General features: G+C 48.8%; 1 long non-coding RNA gene across 8 annotated transcripts in view; it reads left to right on the top strand.

Annotated features, from left to right (window-relative positions):
- Nucleotides 1-209: 209 nt before the first annotated feature.
- LOC105241955 overlaps nucleotides 210-14,359 on the top strand; it is a 118,399-nt gene continuing 104,249 nt past the window's right edge. For 7 of the 8 annotated variants that reach the window (XR_004627857.1, XR_004627859.1, XR_004627856.1 and 4 more), the window contains exons 1-4: nucleotides 210-5,730; nucleotides 6,372-6,611; nucleotides 6,704-6,809; nucleotides 9,193-9,397. This is a non-coding gene — a long non-coding RNA (uncharacterized LOC105241955). Of the gene's footprint in view, nucleotides 5,731-6,371; nucleotides 6,612-6,703; nucleotides 6,810-9,192; nucleotides 9,398-11,351; nucleotides 12,525-14,359 lie in introns of those variants that run through there. The other variant, XR_004627860.1, reaches the window with a different exon arrangement.

Raw genomic sequence — 14,359 nt, 5'->3', positions numbered from 1 at the left:
TTTCCTACACTCTGTACATCCTTGCAGTCAAATGCTCTACCACTGAGCTATACCCCCAACACTCTGTACATTCTTGAAAAGCAGGGACAGAACAAGGCATATAGTAGGTGCACAATAAATGTTTTTTTTTTTTAAAGATTTTTATTTATTCAACAGAGATAGAGACAGCCAACGAGAGAGGGAACACAAGCAGGGGGAGTGGGAGAGGAAGAAGCAGGCTCATAGCGGAGGAGCCTGATGTGGGGCTCGATCCCATAACGCCGGGATCACGCCCTGAGCCGAAGGCAGACGCTTAACCGCTGTGCCACCCAGGCGCCCCAATAAATGTTTTTTTGAATGGTCACTGGCCTTGGTAAGTCCTATACCGTCTCTGTGTTTCAGCTTCCTCACTGCAAAAAGGTGATAGGTCTGCCTGCCCCACGTTGGGAGATTACGTGAGATAATATGAATGCAATGCCCTGCGCGGTGCCCGGCGCCCAGTAGTGCTCAATTAAAAGTCACTTCCCTCACCACCATTATCCTCCTGCCACAATTTTAAGTAAAAGGGAAAAGAATGCCTAGTGCCCTTTGCTTAACACCGTTTCCTCTACTGAGGGGGAGCTATTGGAGAATATGAGGCCAGGTCTGTATTATTCATTGCTTAGTCTTTTGCGTATGGTGGTGCTTAATCAATATTTTTAGGATAAATGAGTAACCGTTATACATGCTTATCTGATCCTGAGTTTGTGCCTTCAATGAACTTAATGTTTTGTTTCCTTTTCCCATCAAAAAAAATCACCAGCTTCAATTTATTTAGTATGCATTGTTTCCCATTGCAAACCAGCCAAGGCTGGGGGAAGAAGGGAGGCTGGGCTGCTGGACCAGCCACCCCGCCAGGCAGTCCAAGCCTTTGCTGGCCACACTGTAGCCCTGGGGCAGGGGCAGGGGAGGGGGAGGTGAGCCCTGGGGAGGGGCACTGACACTGGGGCACCTGCTGTCTGGTTTGGCACACCTGCTCGCTCGTCTACTTCCCCTAACAGCCCTGGGAGGAGGCACTGTCCTCCTTCTGTATCGGGCAGGGTCCCAGAAGGGACAGATTAACATGCTCCGGCTGGGTAATGGAGGAGAGTTCAATAAAAGGAATTTAATAAAAGGGTGTGCAGGTTTAAGAAAGTCAGCAGGGACTAGTGTAGTACTCCAGGGCTAGTAAGGGCAGGGAGTCCTTATCCCCCCTGAAGAGATAAGAGGAGTGGCCACCCACAGTAACCCAGGAGGGAGGGAGCCAGGGCCATAAATACCTGGGGCCACACTTTCCTTCTGCCTGGGGGGGAAGGGGCTGGTCCCCAGTGCCAAACGCACCCCAGGCGGTCTGAGCGGGGAGCTTTCCAGGCCATGGGCAGGATGAAAAGAGTCAGGAGTGACCAGCGTAACTGGGTTAGACAGCACTCGGTGAGGCAACCCTGGCACCCCAGTGTTTGACCTACCTGCTCTGCTCCGCGGCCACTGCCGCTGGGCCTCCATCTCTCTGGCCTCAGCGCCGGCTAGCCCCGCTTCCAGTCTCACCGTTGAAACCAGGGCAGACTGCCGCGCTCTGGGCTGCCCTGGAAGCTTCCGTGAGGACCCTAAGAGACAGTCACAATTGCACGGGACAAATGGGGAACTCCCAGAGAAGGAAGGCAGCCCAATCTTCACAAACACATACACATACACACTCCGCCCATGCTGTTCTGTGAACCCCCCAGGAGCCGACCTGTAACTTCACTCCACCAGTGTGGAGATGTGTCTGTGAACCCGCCCTAGCACAGGCCCCCGTGACAGTTAAGGTCTTAGCTTGGGAATCAGATCGCCCAGGACTTGAATCCTGACTCTACCACAAGCTATGTGAATTTGGGCCTCATTTGTAAAATGGAAATTATCATAATCAGTAGGAGTGTTGTTAGGGTTAAATGCAGCATGTGATTTGCTTTGCACTTGCTAAACCTTATCTCACACCCCAGCGTGGTGATTTCTGCAGCTTAGCCCTACCAGAACTTTTGACCTGTTTGCTTACTCATTCCAACTTTCAGAACCCTTTAAGAATGGCTACTTCTACAACTAAGAAAAAGGATGATGATATCTGGTAGGGATTTATAGTTTTGAAGTACTTTCCCTTGGCTTATCAAACATGACTGTTACAACAGCCCAGTGGGAATGGCTGCGCGAATATTACTCTCCCTCTTGTAAGGATGGAGAAACTGACACCCAGAGAGACCAGGTGACTTGCTCTAGGTCACCCGCGGAGTAACCGGTGGAGTTCGGGGGGGGGGAGGGGCACCCCACAGAGGAGGCAGCATGGACCAGCTGGCCTCTGCAGAGCAGGTTGGAGCTACAGCCCCGAGGGGCCCTCCGAGCTCCCACATTACCCTGCAGCGGCCTTCGGGCTGTGGTGTGCTGGATCGCTTAATGGTATGTGCTTCCCCAAATTGTAATATGTCCTTGTTCACAGCAAAGAATATCTGAGGCACTTCCCCCAGCTATGCCTGCGAGCAGGAGGTGGCAGGTGCGGGTGGTGGGGTTGGTGGGAGCCCCGCACCCTGCTGTCCAGGCTTCCAGGACACAGACTGACTCTCTCTCAGGCTTGGGCTTCCCGCGGGGTGTTCGCCCTGCCGGCTTCAGAGGGGCTTTCTCTGCAGTGGGGGGATCCTCAGGAACTGACCCCAAGCCTCCACTTATGGCAGGTGCACGTTTGACAACGACAAGCCCATCTCTGAAAGCACAGCGTGCATTAGCATTCTCTCCTTTGGAGAGAGCTATTTTTGTCTTTCATCTTCAGAAACTGTGTTCCAAAATAAAGGAGACAAGTCTCAGAAGGAGAACCAATGACCAGTGTCTCCAGCTCAGAAGAGAGCAAGTCACTATTTCCTCAACAACAAGGACAGTGACCATCGCCCCGGCGGCGCTGGGGTGGGCGTCCCGCTGCCCTTGGGTACCGCACCTTGTCCTGCACCCGCTGTCATCTCTCTGTGCAATGCCTCTCCACACACTTCGGGGAACCGGTTTGTTGCCATGGTTACCAGCAAATCACATGACAGCCTGGCTACCTAGCAGTGTGGGAGAACAGTGGAATCAGATGTGATGGGGGAAGCATCCCTCCCCCAGCTTGGTGGCTTTTCCTTGGCAGACCTGCACGGTCCCAGAGGTCCGCATTTCTGACCTGCCCAGCTCTGGGGTTAAGGGCCAGCGTTCTTTGAGCGCCAGGACATTGCTTTCATAATGAAATCAGCACAGAGTCTTCCTCAAGGGCTTCTCCTTCTGGTTCAGGAGCCCCTCCGCCCTTCCCCAACCCCGCCTTTCCCTGACACCCCCCCCCCGCCACACACACGCATGCACACGCACGGATGCTGTGATTAAATAGCTGGGGTGAGTGGGAAGGGGTGGAGTATGCAGCCTACACCACTTGAATAAGCTCTTTTTAAAAATCTGAGGATGGCATGAGTCAGGGAATTTTGAAGCCATGATACAATCAGGACACTGATGCCTCAAGGGGGTGGAGGCAGGGACCACAGACTCGCCCAGATCCTGGAGAGACCAGGCAGAGTCTGGGTTCCTGGGCACAGCCTTGCCGGGGGAGCTGCTGACCCTCAGACTTGGGGTCATGGAAGTGGGTGTGCTCTGCCCATCTCCGATGTGGTATGGTGGTCCTAGCCCCTGGGCACTGCCTTCCAGGGAAGAGCAGGTCTGAGAGCTGGAGAAAGCTCTCAAAAAACAGAGCTCTCTGCCTCTGCCCCGCCTCCCCCCCTTCCCTACAGAACCAGGCCACGGTAGCAGGAGTCTGTGCTCCGAGAGGTTGGGCGGCCAGCGGGTGCGCCTTAGCAGCCCCAGCGGGGACTAGAAGTGCAGGCCTTTGTCTCCCTGACAATCACCATTGCCTACTTCTCTGCGTTCAGATTATATCTCATCTTGTCAATTCCATCAGATTTTCTGGTCTGCTTTGCTTTCCCCATTGCAAAAGCAAAGTCCAGGTGATGGCAACAGACCCGGCAGAGTCAGCAGGTCGCAGAGGGCAGGGCCTGGGAGGGATTCTGCCCCAGCTCTACTAGGCTGGTGCCGAGGACTCGCTTCAGACCCCTGCCTTAACGAGCAAAATGTATTCAGGGAGAGGAAGCAAACAGCCTCATAAGCATAACCTTATGGAGCACCACAGGGCAAGGGCCAAGAAGACCAGAGGTCTCCAAAATGAAGGGGGGCGGGGATGCAGCCTCTGGTGTGTGGCACTGGTACCAGTGGGGTACAAAATACAGACCTTCTGTTTGGGTTATTTTATCGCTTCTTTTTTATATCTATTTTGGTACATATCTTATAATGTGTATGACGGTATCAGGTAGGATCAGTGTGGGCTGAGATTAAGAAAGAAGAAAAAAATCCAACCCCCCAGCGGCTAACCCAGGAGAGAAGTTAATTTCTCTCGCTTGTAAAGGAACTGTGGAGGTAAGCCGCCCGGAGCCGGTAAGGCATCTTTTCTGGTCACTCCAACATTCTCAACATGCAGCTTCCACTTCCTTATTCAAGGCTGTTGGGCGTGGTCCAGCCATCCTGTTCACATTCTAGGCAGCAAGGAGAGAGAAAGGAAGGGTTACATGCCCCTCCCACGAGGACACCTCCTGGCTGGGCCTTGGTGCTCCGTAAACGTGGATCCAATAAATAATAAGGTCTTGCTAAGCTTCAGAACATATCTAGTAGGCTTTTGGAGAATCAAATGAGGTAATGTTTGAGGAGAGGTTTTGAAAACTACAAGCCAATATATACACAGTGGTTATAGTTAGCCCTCTTGTCAGGAAAGTCCCTTATTTGGGGCAGGAATGTGGCTGTTTCTGGTTCTGCCTTTTGGTGCCTTCCTCTGAGAAACAGTCCTCTGGGTCATGTCACTCTTAGAATCAGAGGGCATCTTCAAGCCCACTCAGACACACCGCCTGGTGCCCTCCCACCACCCCCCCCAGGCAGGATTCCCCTCCTCGATGGCTTCACCAAGGGGTCGATTGGTCAGTGACCCTCATAACAACTGGGCATCGTGATTAAGAATGACTCAACAGTGTAGGTTAGGGGACAAGTTCCATGCCGCTCCCCAGATATAGCTATGAGTTCTCCCCTCCTTGCTTCTGCACACATTCTTCTCTCCCCCATGGTCCAGAGTCCTCTTTCAAGGTTAGGCTCAAAGTCACCTGCTTGGTAGAAGTGTTCCAACTTTGGCAGAGGCATTTAGGTGGTCTCTTCATTTTCTGGCTGTGTCATTTTGTACTTAACTCTATTATAAGACATATCAAATTATATTTTTATTTGTGCTTTTTTACAGACCCACTTTGTCACCCCCCGCCAAACCACTACCACCACCCTTTTATGTGAGATTTTCAAGGGCAGAGCTGTGTCTTACTCATTTGATTCTCCAGCACCTACCTCAGTGCCTGGCACCAGTTGATAATTTAATGAGTGCTTATTGAGAGGATGAGTGAGTAAACACGTGAGCAGGGGGCTGAAAACTTGGTCTCTGGCATGAGACAAACTCATGTCCAAATCCCATTGACTAATTAAACTCATTCATTCACACATGCCATTCATTCATTCATTCATTCATTCATTCATTCGGATTTGTACTGAGTACCTATTATATTGCAGGCACCCTGCTCGACATTGCCAGAGGACAACCGGGAGGGACAGAGTCCCTGCCTCACAAGCTTATATCTGAATGGTAGAGAGTGACAATAAACAAGCAAATCAGTAAGTGAACAAGACTCTGCGATGTTCTTAGAAGGAAATGAGCAAGGGGGGAGTGTGACAGAGGATCTGCACGTGGCCGTGGACTACTTCAGGGGACAGGTGGGCAGGGAAAGCTTTGCTGGTAGTGAATCCTGAAGTGTGGGAACGAGAGAGCCTTTTGAAGTACAAGAGGGAAAACAAGGAGCAGCCACCAACAGAGAAAAGTTACTTCTCTCCCTAAGGCTTAGTTTCCTCATCGGTAAATTGAAATAATAATAGCATCCACGACATGGTTTTTGGGAAGCTTAAATGCATCGGAACACAACAGAGTGCCAGGCAGATAGGAAGCACTCAATATGTTTTAGCTCTTCTTATCAATTATGGGTCATGCTACAGAGAGGAAATGAGGGTGAGGCCATGTGGCCCTCTGCAATTGCCACTTCCTTTTCCAAGTTCCCAAGCCATCTGTTAAATAACCCATTTGTGAATGTTCCTGGGCACCGATGTCAATCTCTCTGGTCTGTGGTCTCTAGAATCTCTTTAAAATGTGTGTAAATAGCTTAGGTTGGTAGAGAAACTAAACCAAGTGTGGAAATGTCTGTAAAAGCCCCAGACGATGGTCGTGACTACTACTGTATTGTTTCTGGATCATTTCCCCGTAGTCTCTGGACACCTCATGTTCTGGCTGCAAACACACCATCTGGCTTGCCAAGGACCTTCTTCAAATGAGGCCCCTGAAACTGAACGTGGAACTTCAAGCAAGCTCTGGCAGAGCTGGGACTGTGCCCGAGACCCGGAGACCCAACACAGCCTTACAACTGGGTCATAAATGAGCAGCAGAGGCAAGTCTCCCACCCCACGAGGACAACCAGATTCACCTGCAGCATCCTGTGGTCTAGCAGGTGAGAAGAGTTTTGCCCTGTGACTCCAGAACCAAGGCCATCGTTCAGGGAATTTTGAGACACTCATGAGGCTTGTTTTCCCTCCTGGACAGGTGGGAGGATCTTGCTTGTGTATCAGCAGCAAAGAGGAGGATTCTAGGAATCTCAGAGGCAAAGGTTTTCTGCAGTTCACGTTTTTCCGAACCTGTGGTTTCTCCGGTAAGGGGTGTGCACGTGTGTGTGCACACTCGTGTGTGTGTGTGTGTGTTTGTTGTGCAGAGGAAGAGAGGAGAAGTAGTGCTGGCTCCAGACTGTAAGGCCTGTGACTCTTGCACATATGGTTATTTCATATATACATGTTTTCAAGTCTGGCCTTACATGGCCACAGAAGGAGAAAGATGCCAAGGAGTGTGGTGGTACCAGGGCTTAATTACAGGGACCTTTGTCCAGCTGACATGCCGATAATGCGCCTAGCTGCATGATTCAGCAGTAATCCTGCCAGGTTCCCCAAAAAAGCCCCTATCTGGGATGACGTAATGTCTCTCCAGCCCGATACAGCCATCCCTGCACACCCACCGCCACACATTTACCATCTCCTCTTAGGAGCCACATTGCCATCTGTGGGATCTTCGCTTGCCATGTGCATTGTGACAGATACGTATTTTATTATTTAAATGGTCTTACAATGCACAGTGTTGCTAATCTAGCCCTTCGCGTTTAAACATTCAATAGAAAAATTAAAACAGAAGAAACTCTGAGCCTCTGGTGAGTTCTAGATCGGCAAATCATGCCTGCAGAATACCTCCAGTATGTCAGATTGGATATTCGATCTCTGTATCCCATGAATATTTATACTTTGAGGCAGAGTGACTGATTTAATTTATCCCCGAGAGTTGAGGTGACTGTCTAGACTGGCTCCGTGGCACGCGTTGCAGAGCATATGAAGAGAAAGCGACTCTGCTCCTACCCCCAGGCACTTTGTGGGGAGTTGGCAGATCTTTTGCTTGCCCACATCAGATCCATCCATCTCCCCCTTCTTCCTGACCAGACAAGTGCTCAGGGAAGTTGCTCTTATCCTCATCTAAACTAATTTTGGTTTTCCTTGCCCCTCTTGGCTGGGTAGATCATTCATTTTATTTCAGTTTATTTCAGTGGGAAATGAAGAGTTCTGCTGGGACTTGGTGGGGGTCGGGAGTTCTGGGAAAGATTTCTTTCCTGATAAAAAGAATAAATAGCTGCTTTTTTTTTTTTTTTGAACTCTGGATGTTGTTATGATGCAAGGAACTCCTGCAGCCATCTTGCAAACATGAGGGGAGGTAGCCAGAAGGATGACAGAGATGGCAAAGAGCTGGGTCCTTGACGTTGGTTAGCTGATGATCAACCAACCCAGAGCTGCCTCCACGTTTAGACTTCTCATCATATAAGATAATAAATCCTTTGTTATTTAAGCTGGTTGAATTAAGGCTTTCTGTTACACAGAAGCTGAAAACATCATGACTATATGAGGCAATGAGTTTCTAGCTTTTCGATCATAAACCAAAGTGAGAAATATGTTTATGTGTAATGCACTCTAAAATGTTCTATTTTTTCTATTTAATTTTCAAAAATTCAGGTCATGACCCACTAAAGGGATTTCAAAACTCACTAGTGGGTCATGATCCACATTTCTTAGAACATTAAAGTCATAAGGAACACAAGCTACTGTGATATAATGAAAGCATAACGTGGTAAGTGTCATAAAAGACATACGAATACAGTGCTGATCACTTTGAGCTGGGGAAACAGGGAAGCTTCCGTGGAAGGGCTAGACCTTGAAAAATATCTACATTTGGGGGTTTAAGGAATGACAGGAGAAAAGGCAAGATGGTGAGAAGTGCAGACATGTTCCAGCGCCGGTGTGTAAATCTGGGCAGAGGCTGATGAATGTGACTTGGAGAACAGTGAGAAGTAAGGTCTGCTTCTAGTTAGATAATGTGCGGCCTTGAATGGCAAGCAAATGAGAGGCCGTAGGAAGGCCTTCAGCAAGAGCCGGGTCTCAGGAAGTCGGAAATGCTGGCGGCTGCAGCCTGCGCTGGTTCTGTTTCACAGCAGAAGTTCGAACGGGTCGAGTTGAAAGCTTGAGGCCAATGACAAGGGCCTGTGCTCTGGGAGGCGAGCTCCTGCTCTGTCCCTTCATTCTGCCTGTAGTCACTAAAGACCCATTTTCCGTGCTCTGTCCGTGAGCTGCTTCCAGTGGCGAACAGCGAGCTGGCCTTTCTAAGAATTCAGCCTGGCAGCCCCCAGTTGAAACCAACAGTGCTGATACTGTGATTCTTCTAAATAAAGCCAACAGAGCAAGAAAGAGTGGCCGATTTTCTATTTCAGAAAGGCCAGCGATCCCCGCTTCTCACTGTTCTTGCGCCCACCTACTTGCCTTCTGATGAGTCCACATTTTGTTAGATCCAGCCCCAGAAGGTGGGCTGAGCTTTGCTACTTGGCACCTCTAATGAAAAAAAAATCAGAGGAGGAGGATTTGAAACTGCTGGTGAAATTGGATGTTTGTGCTCTCTGTGGATTTTAATTACCCGTGCCGTTCCTTCCCTCTCTCTCCCTGAAAATCAAGAGCTGACCCTCATGATGGAAGTTAATCAGAACCAATCCGTGACTTGTCTTCTATTCCACCCAAAGACCGAAGGGATGGGCAAATCAGAGTGGAATTTTACCGGGAACCCGAACACTGGAGACTGGAATCAGAGGATGATAAAGCCAAAGCGGCGTCAAGTTTATTCTTATGCTCGCCTTTCAAATTACTGACTGGTTTTTAAATTGTAAGTTGAAATCATCAGATTTCTGGAGCATTATTTCTGTCTTGACAGTTGACACTCTTCCTGATTTCGGCAAAGGCCCCTACATTTCTGCCCCAACTGGCTCCACACAGAAAATTACAACTTACACGTACCCTTTGGGAGCCCAGAGAAAGTTAATTGCTTCGTTTGGAGGGGGGACGTTTTGATGCTGGAAAGCACCAGCCTAGCTGCATTGGACCCCAGGGCATATGAAATTAAGTGATGAGTTAGCATCATTACATTGATTCTGCCTCAGTATCTTTTTCAAGTGGTTTATTGGGGCTTTCCTTTGTAGACCCTTTCAACACCTCACGTGTGAGAATCTCGGAATGGAGTTAATACGGTGAATGAACATGTGAAGGAAAGAGTAGACAGGATGATGCTATTCCCCTCAAGGCCAAAGCCACACTATCCATCTCCTCCCAGTACTGCTTGTGCTTCTGGCTTTCCTGCTTGGGGGCTGACACCCCCATCTTCCGGGGACCTAGAACCTTTGCATCGTCTCTGGTGTTCCGGCTCTTCATGGCCGCATGCAGCTGATCACCAGATTCTTTACTTGCCTCACTCCTCTCTGTTTCCACCGCTCTCACATTCAGTTCACGTGCTCAGTATTGCATATCTGCACTGGGCGACTGGGCCGGCCTCTTGGAGTGACCTTTCTGCTCCATTCCTCTCTCATTTCAGTCTACCCCTTCCTTGGCTAGTTGCTTGGAGTAATGTCCTAAATCACAGCTTCAAGCAGGCCACGCACTCCCTTGCACCGCATTCCTCAGTGGCTCCCCATCAAAGTCTAAACTTATTAACACAATATTCAGGACCCTTCAATACTGAGCCCCAACCTCTCACTCCAGTGCTTTCTCCCACTATGTCTGGCTCTTGGCCCAGAGTGAAGAGTAGAGAAGAAGATGCTTGTAGTTCATCATGAAGAATTTATCATGTCGTATTATAATTCCTTGGAGTCTGAAATACCTTCTAGACTCTAACCTGTAAGAGGACAGGGGCCGGGTGTTCACTCTCAGTGTCTACCATAGTGCCCAGCACGTGATAGGTAGACAATCAGTACTAGTTGAATTGAGTCAGTGGATGAATACAGATGTAATGCCTCAGGGTTTCTGGTTTTAAATGGAATTTGCTTATCAATACCTAATATAACCTTTAAACTTTCTACTAAAATACCTACTCAGGATGCACAAAACAGTACAAACTCGTAATCCCACCATAAGTTAGAACAATTGGAAAATCCACTGCCTGAACTTGGAGGGAATTTAGAGTGATTCTAAGTCTTCAATGGCCAACTGGAGACTCAAAGTCAGGTACAGTACATACTCCATGACCTCAGAGGAAGCAGGCCTATGATGCCAAAGAAGGAAGCTAGACATTTTATCTCTCTCTAGATTTTTGTCCTGGGCCTTAGAGGCTTAGGGTCTGGATTGCCCCAAATGTCAGTAATCCATTCTTCAACTACTCGGGTTCTCTGTTTCAAGGCAGAACTTCATTCTTCTCTTCTCTAGCTTACTGACAGTAAGTTCGTGCTTTCTGCATTTATTTAGAAACTGCAAGTCCTAGCTTAATAAATAAATTCCCAGAAAACTATAGACAGGAAGTTGTGTATATGTGTGCCTAATGGCAGGGGGTAGTTAGGCCTATTTGTGATGGTAGCTGTGTGCTGGGGGAAGTATAGTTCCAACACAGAGGGTGCCTTTGGGGATGACAGATACAGGTAGAGTTCTGGTAACAGTATATTCTGGGGAATGTAGTTGTGCATGTGTCTGTGTGCGTGTGTGTGTGCACATTTCATCTATTCAGAATGTCAACAAGCCAGATACTAGATGTAAGAGAACATTCTGACTCAATCCTGTGAAGCTAAACTAAAGAAGTAAATGCTTTCCGGATATTAGAAATTGCTCCCAGCGATGCACATTATATTCCCTTCCAGTTGAATACCTGAGTAAAGGATTCCACCAACATCCAGATGGACAGTGAGGCATGTCAAGAGAAAGCCGCTCTGTATCTTCTGGCAACCAGTGGATCTGGACAGATCTCCCTTCATTGCAGGATAAGTTTTAGAATACTTCAGAAAAAGGACATGCACTGTCATCCTGAAATCTAGCGGAAGAACGTATTTCTGAAAACAATGTACTGCAGGAACCAGAAGAGAATTTTAGAAAACTGTTTTGCATCTTTGTGAGGACACAAGACATGGTCTTTTATAGCAGAAAAGGATGAGGGAAGAGCAGTTATAAATGAAATGAGGACAAGAATAAATCAAGGACCGTTGTGGGAAAAATGAAAATGCAAAGACATCTGGTGACTGTGGTAAGAGCAAAGTTAGGAGTGGGTCAGAGGGCACTTAAAAGTTACTGATGCTGCCAAGGGAGAAATGAAGGCAAGTCGAACAGTGGCGATAAGCAAAGATATCTCTCAAGGTGCAGGTCGCCATATCCATGAAGCTTTGCCCAACACCTATTTGTTCAGCAATATGCTGAGTGTCTGCTGCGTAACAGGCTGTGTACTATGGGCCAGGATAAGATGGCGGCCGAATGGACACAGTGCCTGCCTTCCTCTGTGGTCTCTTCTGCTCCTTTTGCCTGATTCTCCATTGGCACCTTTAACATAACTGCTGGCATAGCTGCCCTGCAACAGGAAGTGGCATTCTCAAGGACAGGATGATGACCCGTTCATGTCTGTATGCTCAGAATCTAGTATAAAAAATGTATCTTGAATGAATAATCAAGTCAATGAGTGAAATGTGACCAGACTGACCCACAGCAAAGGTTCTTCTCCTCGGATTTCTTTGACAATAACAGCTCAGAATCAACTCTCTAGAACCATCTGGTGTTGATTTTCTGACCACCTCTCCTAAGGCCTCTTTGGAGTGCAAAGTCCACTGTTACTGCAGATGTGAAATTACCTGGTATTTCCTTTCCACATTTTTACTTTCTTCATGGGCATTTATTCCAAAACAGTTCTAATAACTTTAATAGCCTTTCCCTAATTTTAAAAGCAACAAGCCCTTTTGTATATAGAAAAGCATAAAAAAAATATATTGCTGGGTGCCTGAGTGGCTCAGTCAGCTAAGCATCTGTTTTTGGCTCAGGTTGTGATCCCAGGGTCCTGGGATCAAGCCCCGAGTCAGGCTCCTTGCTCAGTGGGGAGCCTGCTTCTCCCTCTCCCTCTGCCTGCCATTCCCCCTGCTCTGCTCTCTCTCTGTCAAATAAATAATAAATAAAATATTTTTTAAAAAAAGAAAAGAAAAAATATCGCCATCTCTAAGAGGTACTTGCTGAGGTCCATCCCACCCCGTTTTGATCTCAACCACACGTATCTTGAGCACTTGGAACAGTGCTTGACATAGAATAGAAAATAATAAATACTTGTCAAATGGATGGTCATGAGTAAGTACCATGGTCTCTAGGCCTCAGCTGCCTATGAGGCTGCGGGAAGGCTCTGCCCTGGCCCCAGCAGCCCTCAGCCATGCCTCCAGGGCTTGCGGACATGGCTGCTGTGGCCCCCGGGAGCTATACCACAGCTCCACTGTTGGTGCTGCCACCACCATCTTGGCTCCCAGGCGTCTTCTGTAGCTGCAGTGGTCCTAGGCCCTTGGGTCTGTGGGAAACATAAACCATCTCTGAGCTTACAAGTCCTGGTTTTCTGGAGTCCTCCATGCAGGGATACCGAACCCTGCACCCTTTAGGAATGGGAAGAAGGCATCCCTGTCTTTTCTCATAAACGGTGGAAAGCGGGTGGCCTTATGTACCTTTAACTTGGTTTTATGAAATTTTTAATGCTTTTAATATGTTGATGGGTTTTCACATTTCGGTGCTTGTTGTTTTAAATGCTCTGCCAGTTTAACTGTGGCTTCACCCTGCCTCACTTTGACGATGCAAAAGCAGAATGACTTGGAGAGAACTGAGCTGGAAGTCATGCCCACAGCAGGACACAGTCCCCTCGGCTTTCCTGTCTCTTCAGGGAATATAGCAGGTCTTCCCTGAGTGCACCTGGGCGCAGGGCAAGGGGGACCCGGTCCCCGAGTGGGAGCTTCTATGGGGTTGGTTCCCTCTCCTACCCCCAGGAAGGAACTGGGGGTATCTGAGACAGAGATTGTACCCTGAGACTCAGAGAGCGGACAAAAGCTGTCAGAGGCCTGCAGATATTCAGGGGAGCCCCCACCACAGAGAGGGACTTGTGGAAAGGTGGGTGACTGTCTCCGGGCCTCCCACTTCCAGCCGCCAAACAGAGCAGCTCCGCTTTAATGGGCTCTGCCCGTGGGCCTAGTATGACATTTCATTAGCCCACAGGGTACACAGCCAGCAGAACCTGGGAAACCACTGGTTACCCAGAAAGGGCCCAGGAGGTGCCAGTGCCTCGCAGTGGTCTCCCCCCACCTCACTCCTGTTTGCCAGTCCCAGAACTCCACTTTGTCAGGACACCCAGAATCAGTCAGTTCCGAGGCCCTGGATTGATTTAACCAAATTCACAGGAAATGATGTGTTGACCGGAAGGCCGGTGTATTTGTTGTGACTGAGGGGGCTTCTTTTCGGGGACCAGAACTCTAGGTGCCAGCTCGGGGAGCATCCCCCGCTCCCCAGCCAATTGTTCCCAGTATAGAAGCAGCCAGGAGGCCACATTTGTCTTCGGAAGGTTGCTGGGTGACACTGCAGTCCAAGGCAGGGCAAGTGGTTTGGTCAGTGGTGTTTGACGCGGGGCCAGGGGGAGCCGAGGAAGTGGATCTTCTTCCCATGTTGGGCTCCGGCTCAGCGGGGAGTCTGCTTCTCCCTCTGCCCCCACCCCCGCTCCTGCTCTTCCTGTCTGTCTCTCAAATAAATAAATAAATACACACATAAATCTTTAAAAAAAATATTCATATTCTGGTTGTTTGGAGACCCCGTTTCTGGGCCTTGTGCCGAGAACGTACCTTCTTTCTTGGCTCACTTGAAGTGTGGT

Source organism: Ailuropoda melanoleuca, chromosome 9, assembly GCF_002007445.2.
Source record: "Ailuropoda melanoleuca isolate Jingjing chromosome 9, ASM200744v2, whole genome shotgun sequence".
Taxonomy (NCBI): Eukaryota; Metazoa; Chordata; class Mammalia; order Carnivora; family Ursidae; genus Ailuropoda; species Ailuropoda melanoleuca.
This window is presented reverse-complemented; position numbering and strand designations above follow the sequence as displayed.